This window comes from Triticum aestivum, chromosome 2D (assembly GCF_018294505.1).
Source record: "Triticum aestivum cultivar Chinese Spring chromosome 2D, IWGSC CS RefSeq v2.1, whole genome shotgun sequence".
NCBI classification, from domain to species: Eukaryota; Viridiplantae; Streptophyta; class Magnoliopsida; order Poales; family Poaceae; genus Triticum; species Triticum aestivum.
The window spans coordinates 422096537-422105375 of NC_057799.1; positions in this window are offsets into that span (position 1 = coordinate 422096537).

An 8839-nucleotide genomic window follows, 5' to 3' on the forward strand; every position below is an offset into this window, starting at 1 on the left:
GACTAACAGGAAAGGAAGGAAGCTGTCGAGGCAATGAAGCACCCAAAGTTTTTGTGCAGTTCCACCAAAATCGAGCATCCCTGTTGGCACATATATTGAGAGAGTGAGATTACTGTAATAGTGGGACTAGTTGATGAAACATACACTAACAAATAGAAGCACCCTCATTATCTTAATGGGTAAAGTTAGCATTCCCTCCCTGCTCCACCACATGATTCACCTCCATAGACAAACATACACACGTACATGATTCAGCATAGGGTGCTACTAAAGATTTGTTTAACTCCGACAGGAAAATTAGGCAGCAATAAATTAGTGGTACTTAAGTACTCCTAATTAATTAAGTGAGACAGCAGAAGTGGAAGGGCTCCCTGGAGGATCGTCTCACATGTAAGGTAGTCGTTGCCGGAGCCCTTGAATGGCCTCGACTGAGGCCTCTGGCTTCAGCAAGATCGCCTTGGCACTGTTTACTCTTCTTCTTCTTCCTCTTCATGCTCTGTTTCTCATTCTCCTCACCAGTTGGTGAAACCAAGTACATGATTGGCCTTCTATTTCAGAATTGGTTTTGTCAGTGAGGGAGTACAAGTGTACTAGTAAAAATAGCATTATTTTCTCATGGCAGTCGCAAAATAGAGATGAACACATGCATTAAATATCATTCTTACCTAAAGGAAGGTTATGGTGCCAATATGGATGATGAGGATTGGAACACAGATCTCCCTTTGTGCAGTTCCACCGAAATGAACCAACTGTTCCATTCTGACATTCCAGTTAAACAGCACAAAAGTCACTTCTTTTAAGAAGAGTTTTGTGCAGTGCACCAAAAGGTCACAACAGCAACCAGGTGAAATGGATATCCCTGTTTGCACAAAAAGCTACAGAGGAAACAGTCAGAGTCTCAAACAATTACAGGCAAAAACATTTGGCTAAACTTGTCATGGCTTATAACAGTGGCATGGCTTCATTTTTACCAGGGGCATTAGATTAAGAAAGCTAAATATTTGGTATAAGGGCATGGGACAGTGGGTGCACCAGCAGTCCAGCACCATGTACCTAAACAGGGGCATAAAGTGGTGATTCATAGTTTGTTGCCCCGAGAAACAAACATCCAAGAAACATATCTGGGTTGGTCCCATTTTTGTTCACTCTAGCCACCTACTCCTATGTGTGGATAGCAAATCTAGTCCTGGTCATACCACTGTGTACAACGTTACCCCTATATTTCCCTTTTCGACCAAGATACCGGTTGGATGACCAGTCTGTACTACTTTCACCCCCTTTCCTTCCTGTTTGTACCAAGTCCGATGTACTACATACTAAATTCCCCCACCCCCACTTTATTTCTTGTTCGAACCAAGTACAAGATTCGACTCCATGAAGTAGCTTTACCTCTAACAATAGAAGAAAAAAAGGTGACATTGGACCATCCGATCGAGAGGGGCTGAGAGGTAGAAAATGATGCACATGCAGCGACGTAGCAAGCTGGGGAAGTAGAGCTAAGGCGGTTTCGAAGGAAGATATACCTGAAGGTCGTCGGGATGTGGATAGGTGGGCGGCGGGAGGCCGGATCCGCCCACACTAGGGCAACGACGAAGGGATCGGAGGACCTCCCGCGCCGGCGCTCGGCCAGAGATAAGGTGCGGCCGGCAGTGGGTCTCCTCCCTCGCTGTCGACGACGGCGTAAACGCTGCCCCTCCTCCCCTTCACCGGCGGAGGGGGATACGTCCGGATCTGTAACCAGCGGTGAGGATAGAAAGACAGTGTTTTTTGAAGGGAGAAAGACAGTGTTACCACCCCTATCTTGTTTTGATCTGGAGAGGATGAGAGTGTGTGAATAGAGCAACCCTAGCAAGCAAGCGCGGAGGCTCCGTCCTATATATACGTAGTGGGGTAGTTTTCCTTTTTCACTCCATCAAAAAAATCGTTTAAAATTGTGTACTACGTGCCAGGTCGCCGTTTTTTTAGTTGTTGATTGTTTTTTGAGATAGCTACCCGCTTGTTCCAAGTGGTGTTACGGTGTGCCAGGTCGCACTTTGTATCATTCAAGTCTGGTACAAGTCCCTCCATTAAATGAACAACCACCCCCTCGTAAAAATTGTGAACAAGCCCACGGCTAAAATTATCGGAAACGTGGGTTGCCCCAACATGCATTATTATTTATATTTTCTACTCCCTCCGTTCCTAAATATAAGTCTTTTTTATTAGCCACACCTAAGACAAGATTTTTTTATTAGCAGTGAACCCCACATGTCATAGACACAAAAAGTGTGGCAAGATTCCCTTAGGCAAGCCAAAGTGTGTCTAACAATTTGAGCAACTCAAGTTAGGCAAGTGTGGCAAGTGTGGGAAAAATAATGTGGCAACATAAGACAAACATAGTCACAATCCAAACAGCCCCGTAATTTTTTGTGACATGCATGAAAATTTGGTTAGTTAAATTTATAGTCAAAATTTGGCAAGGTGCATCAAATCAACACATGCAAGTATCAAAAGGGAAGTCACGGCATGCATGCATGCGTTGTACTCCCTCCGTTTCCAAATATAAGTCTTTTTAGAGATTGCAACAAGTGACTACATACGAAGCAAAATATGTCTACATACATCCGTATGTTGTAGTCCATTTGAAATGTGTAAAAAGACTTATATCGAGTGCAGTGCTTTGATGTGTCGCGTCAACTCGTACAAGACCGAGAAGTTTGATTACTACAACGCCCTCTCCCTCGCGGACTGAGCTCCGGTGCCTTAACTGCACCTGCCTTTGGCTGCATGACAGGTGGGCCAACCACCTGTTGGGCCCACCTGTCATAGACGCAAAGGCAGGAGCAGTAAGTCAATGAAGCTGCGTCCCTCCCTCGCGCATGAGCGTGGTGGCTGGCAGGACTAGTAGGAGCTTTCGCTACACGCTTCTTGACGGCGGCGAACTTGCGGATGGAGTTGACCATCATGTCGTCCATGCGAGAGGCGAAGCCGGCGTCGGCGAGGGCTACGACGCCGGCGGTCGCCAGCACCGTTTGGAAACATTGCATGGTGCGGGGCCGCAGCCGGCGCATTGGATGATTTGGCACAGTCGACTGCCGCTCGCGTCCATCGCCTCCATAGGTGCTTCTGGCTTCTGGTCACTTGGTCTTGGATTGGAGTGAGCAGTGTTGCGCAGAGACTGAGGAGTAGATGGATTGGAGTGGTGGGGCGCCTTTATACGAGAATCCAAACTCTATTGCATTCACATCGTGCTGGCTCTATTCTGCTTCTCTAATTAATTCCCTCTGCATGTAATTTGAGGATGCATCATTGACCGTTCAACGTCTCGTGAACCGCTACCCTCTCCCTCATTGGCATTCAACCACCTATGGAGGCGACTGCCGCTCGCGTCTATCGCGTGTCAGGAGACGTTCCCGTCGACGACGAGGTGCCTATGGTGACTTCATAAATTTCAAGATGATAGTAATAATATACTCAATATTGTGCACCGCGACCAAGGCCGAGAGGAAAACGAGAGTATTTATTTACGGTGTAGATTCACTCATTTTGCTCCATATGTACTCCGTCTCGGTGTAGTCTAGTCACTTGTTGAAATCTCTAGAAAGGCAAATACTCCTTTCTGGTTTATAGGGCTATACTAGCAAGTACTACAATAGTGGGCTCACATAGCAATTTTGTCTCATGCAAGAGCCTGGCTATATGCGTGCTCCAAGGTTCGCAACTGCCACGTTCGGGTTGCACTTGGCTCTTCGCCTCTTCGAGAAGACGAACAATGATGTTACTACTACTGCTTCTACAGTATCGAATCCACTGTTGCATGTCCGTCCACCGCGAGTGGGAGGGATAGCTTGTTGTAGTACTATAAGCAAAAGCCTGTCCTCGTCTGCGAGCCACCGCGTGCATGGGCGAGGGAGAAGGCGTGTAGTAGTAAAATCAAGCTTCTCCTCGTTGTACGAGTTGACGCGACACATCATAGCACTGGCCCCACATAAACTTGGCTGAAAGACCCGCAGTGTACAATACTCCATTTGCTGCAACCTCTAACATTTACCCCACCACAAATTAAAATATATATTCCTGTCTTGACCAGATGAGCGTGCAAACTAGAATCACCAAGATGACAGGTAGGGCCAGAATATTATTTTAATCAAAAAAATATAGCATGGAGCCGACCCCAACGATTTTAAGCTTACAGGCACGGTACACGCTGAGCGTCCGGGCTGTGCTTGGCTCTTCGCCTCTTCGGGAAGTCAAACAATGATGGAGTACTACTGCAGTGGAGGAGTACTACAGTATGCTTCTGGCCATCTGACACCGATTGAATTGTTGCATGTCCACCGCATGCGGGAGGGAGAGCATGTAGTGAATGAAAGCTTCTCCTAGTCCTGCCAGCCACCACGCTCATGGGCGAGGGAGGGACGCAGCTTCATTGACTTACTGCTCCTGCCTTTGCGTCTATGACAGGTGGGCCCAACAGGTCGGTGGCCCACCTGTCATGCAGCCAAAGGCAGGTGCGGTTAAGGCGAGAGGGCGTTGTAGTAATCAAACTTCTCGGTCTTGTACGAGTTGACGCGACACATCAAAGCACTGCACTCAATATATTTCAATAATTTGCGTTTACTGATGCATTAATTACAACGCATGCATGCATGCCGTGAATCTCCTTTTGATACTTGCATGTGTTGATTTAATGCACCTTGGAGTAGTATGAATATGTGACGGTAAAGCTTTGTAATGCCCCGGCCCTAATAAAGCGAGAGATGGTTGTGCATGAGGAGGGCGAGATCATGCAGACGGAACATGACCCGACAATGAAGCTCTCTATGGTCTCGATGGACCTTACCTTGCTCCACTGCCCCTTGTGCCTCCGCCCCTTGAAGCCTCCAGTGTAAGAGGTTTGAATACACCTCGTCCGTTCGACTGATCGAGCAAGGTGCAGGTTTCTTTATTGATGTGTTGTTCGATTGATTTGTGCAGTGCAAGGGAGGGCACCTGGCTTGCGTGGACTGCGCGTCGAGTGCCCGGGGAACCAGCGGCAGTGCCAGAAGTGCGAGCGCGACGGTGGCTTCGACGTGCGGAACACGGCAGTGTACGCCGTCCTCTCCTCGGTGAGGGTGGAGTGCCCGCACGAAGGCCATGGGCTCTACGTCACTTACCACAAGCTCGCCGATCACCAGAGCATGTGTCCGCTCGCGCCCTGCAAATGCTCCGTGCCCGTCTGCGGCTACGAAGGCCCGCCGCCGGTGCTCTCCCACCACATTAGCACCGTGCATCCCATGCCTGTGCATAGGATCCAGTACGGCAAGGCGCTCCAGCTGCAAGTGCCACTGTCGGAGCCACGGCTCTTGCTGTTCGCGGAGGAGGACGACCGCGCGTTTTTCTTGGTTGGCGGCATGCTCGACATCGGTGTGCCTATCATCGTGTCGGTCATCTGCATCAAAGCGGGGGCGTCCCCACTGCCGCACTACGTGGCCAAGCTGTGGGCGAACGGCCCGTCGGGGGAGTCCAAAGGCAGGACCGACATCGTCAAGGTGGAAATGGAGGTGACAAGCAGCAGGGATCCCGGCGATGTCGCCGTGCAGGAGTTGACCTTCTTCACAGTTTCGCCCAAGCTGCTGGCCGGGGCTAAATGATTCTACAATGCCTTCTGTTTATCTTAGTAATATGCTAATATAGGGGTTAGCTCGGTCTACTTTAGCTTAAGAGATGGTGGGTTTTGGTGGCGATGCAGCAATTACCTCGACATCAGATTATCAGTGAAAGTAATTTCGAACAGTGGAATGGATATTTTGTGTCTGTTGGATAAAGATCCTTTGGGTAAGAAGTAACAGCTTATATGCTTTTTTTTTTGAAATGGAACAACGATAGTATAATTTTTGTTGACATGCACTAATATTTTTGAAACGGACGTCGGGCTGTAGCTAGAAGGGTGGTTGGGATGCGACATCGGCCCATACCACGGTGACCCCCGATTGGGACGCACCGACTGTGGATTTTTTCACTCGCCGATGTCGACCGCGTCTACGCAGAACATTGTCCCTTCCCCCAGCTGCGGGATCAGGCCAGATATGTGACCAGCGGTGTGGCCACCGTTGTTCTATGCTTGTGAAGAGAGCAACCCAAGCAAGCAGGCTTGTAGCTTAGGCTCCTGCTAGTGTATATATAGTGGTTTTCTTTTTCTCTCCATATCAACCATTTTATATTGCGTACGTGTCATTGAAGAGTGAAATGATGGTTGCTTCTTCCGGCTAACTTACTGTGTGATTTGACTGCTCCTTTAGTGGCCCCTACACATACTCCCCCTACGTGTATGCAACAGTCACACGTACACATGGACGCAAAAACGCGCCCGACGCCCTAATGCATGCATGTCCGTGCACACGACGGAACACACACGGTCACGCTCAAGTGCTCAACCTACACGTTCATGCACACACATACTCAGCCAGGGTGAGCTAGTGACCGTATAAACACCGGAAAATGTATATATTGAGCGCAATGAGCGTATTATGAAGTCCACTGACCGTTTTTTTTACAAATATACAGTGACAGACAGTGTATTTATCACGTTTGAAATGAAGCCATATTAACCGGAGAGGAGGCAGTATGGACTAGCATTACTTTGCTGTGTCCCGTCAACTTGCCGAACGAGGAGAAGCTTGTAGGACGGGAGAAGCTTGCGCGCGGTGGCTCGTAGGACAAGGAGAAACTTTTGACTAATGCAAGCTCTCCCTCGCTCAGGCGGTGGACGTGCAATAGTTAATTCGGTGTCAGATTGCCAGAAGCATACACTATACTAGTACTATTATTGTTTGACTTCCCGAAGAGGCGAACAACCAAGCGCAAAGTTTACTAGTACTAGTACTACTACTATAGTCTATAGAGGTATGTACTATACTAGTACTAGGAACTGAATGGAGGAGCGTCTGCACTCTTATTATATTTTTAAAATGTGATAAAGCAATCTTCAACACATTTGGTTCTCTTCGAGGGTTCTCGCATGTGATAATGGAAGTTGATTGCATGGAACACTCGCCACAATTCTCGCTTAATTCTGGCTCATATCCTGTTACAAATAGGAGCGCTCGGTAATATTTCCTCTTTTTTTGTTATTCAGCATGTAAACAGGTCAGCAAACCTTGCGGCGCATCTTTGTGCGAACTGTGCTTGCTGCACTTTGAATGTGGCCGAGAGCTAGCTGGATGAAACACCTTGCTTCCTACTTCTTTTTTTGCGGGGTACCTCGCTTCCTAGTGACCAGTGTCTTGGCTGATCGTCCTAAGAATGCTTATATATGAATAAAGCTCTCTCATTTACCCGCAAAAAATATTAAGCCATATTAACCGGAAAGGAGGGAGTATGGACTAGCACTACTTTTTGGTGTGTCCCGTCAACTCGCAGAACGAGGAGAAGCTTGCAGGACAAGGTGAAGCTCACTTACGCCTTTTGACTAATGCAACGTACCCTAGCCCAGGCGGTGGACATGCATCAGTTCATTCGGTGTCAGATTGCCAGAGGCATACACTGTAGTACCGAACATGTGGAGTACCATCATTGTTCGACTTCACGAAGAGGCGAAGAGCCAAGCGCAAGGTTTAGTACCGCATGGTGGAGCCTCTGTACTCTTATATTTTTAATCTCTGATAAAGTACACATTTATTCCGGAGAAGGGCAGAAAACGGCAGCCCAACATGTAATGATGATATCGATCAACCATGCTCGAATATATCTTGGCCTCCGTGCGAGCCCGTCTGTGTGTTCTCGCTCCTCGTCTCTCTGAAGGAACGGCGGGTTGGCCATTTTGCCGTCAATTGAGATCGGTTTGCTCACACTCCGGTCCCACATGTCAGTGATATGCCAAGAGGAGGTGCATTGACCGACTGGCCATACGCGTACTTGGTTTTGCACCTTCATACTACTCCTCCCTCCGTCACAGTTTACAGGGCGCGCTTCATTATGATGCATTTCTCTCAATGCATTTCCACCACCAGAGAGACTTTAGACGTGTTTGGTTTAATGCTCAATTAATTAGGGCGTGGTAACCGCAATCAAGTCCACAATTTTCTCTCGATGTACTACGGAGTGAAGTAAGTGCATGCATGTGTGTACCCGGGGTGGAAGCACTGCATGCATGTGTGTACGCATTATTTCCTCTAGTAATAGACGCCGTGCTATAACTACCAATGCTATTTTTCAGGCCGATCGCTAGTCGCCTTGGTCCCAGAGATTTTTTATTTTTCTGAAGCGCGCTCTATAAACAGTGACGGATGGAGTAGTATGAGCGAATTCAAAGAAGAGCATATTGATGGTTGCTTCTTCCAAGCAACTTACAGTGGGAAAGGTGGGGCTTATGATTTGACTGCTCATTACTCACTATTAATGCGGCGCAACGATCGGGCTGAGTCTCCCATGCGGCTGTGCACTACCCCCTCGGTTCTTAAATATACTCCGGAGTATTTGTCTTTCTAGAGATTTCAACGAGTGACTACTCAAATATTTGTCTTTTTAGAGATTCAAATGGACTACTACATACGGATGTATATAGACATATTTTAGAGTGTAGATTCACTCATTTTGCTCTGTATGTAGTCACTTGTTGAAATCTCTAGAAAGACAAATATTTAGGAACTGAGGGAGTACACATACGAAGCAAAATGAGTGAATCTACACTCTAAAATATGCCCATTTGAAATTTGTAAAAAGACAAATATTTAGGAACGAAGGAGTATAATTTTGTGCATGGCACATGGACCCGGATGCCGAAGAGGCTTCTGGCAATGCTATCAAGCTTCCAGCATTTGTTTACATAGTTGACGTACTATACGAATAATTTTCCAGCGACATGAAATTGTACAATGGT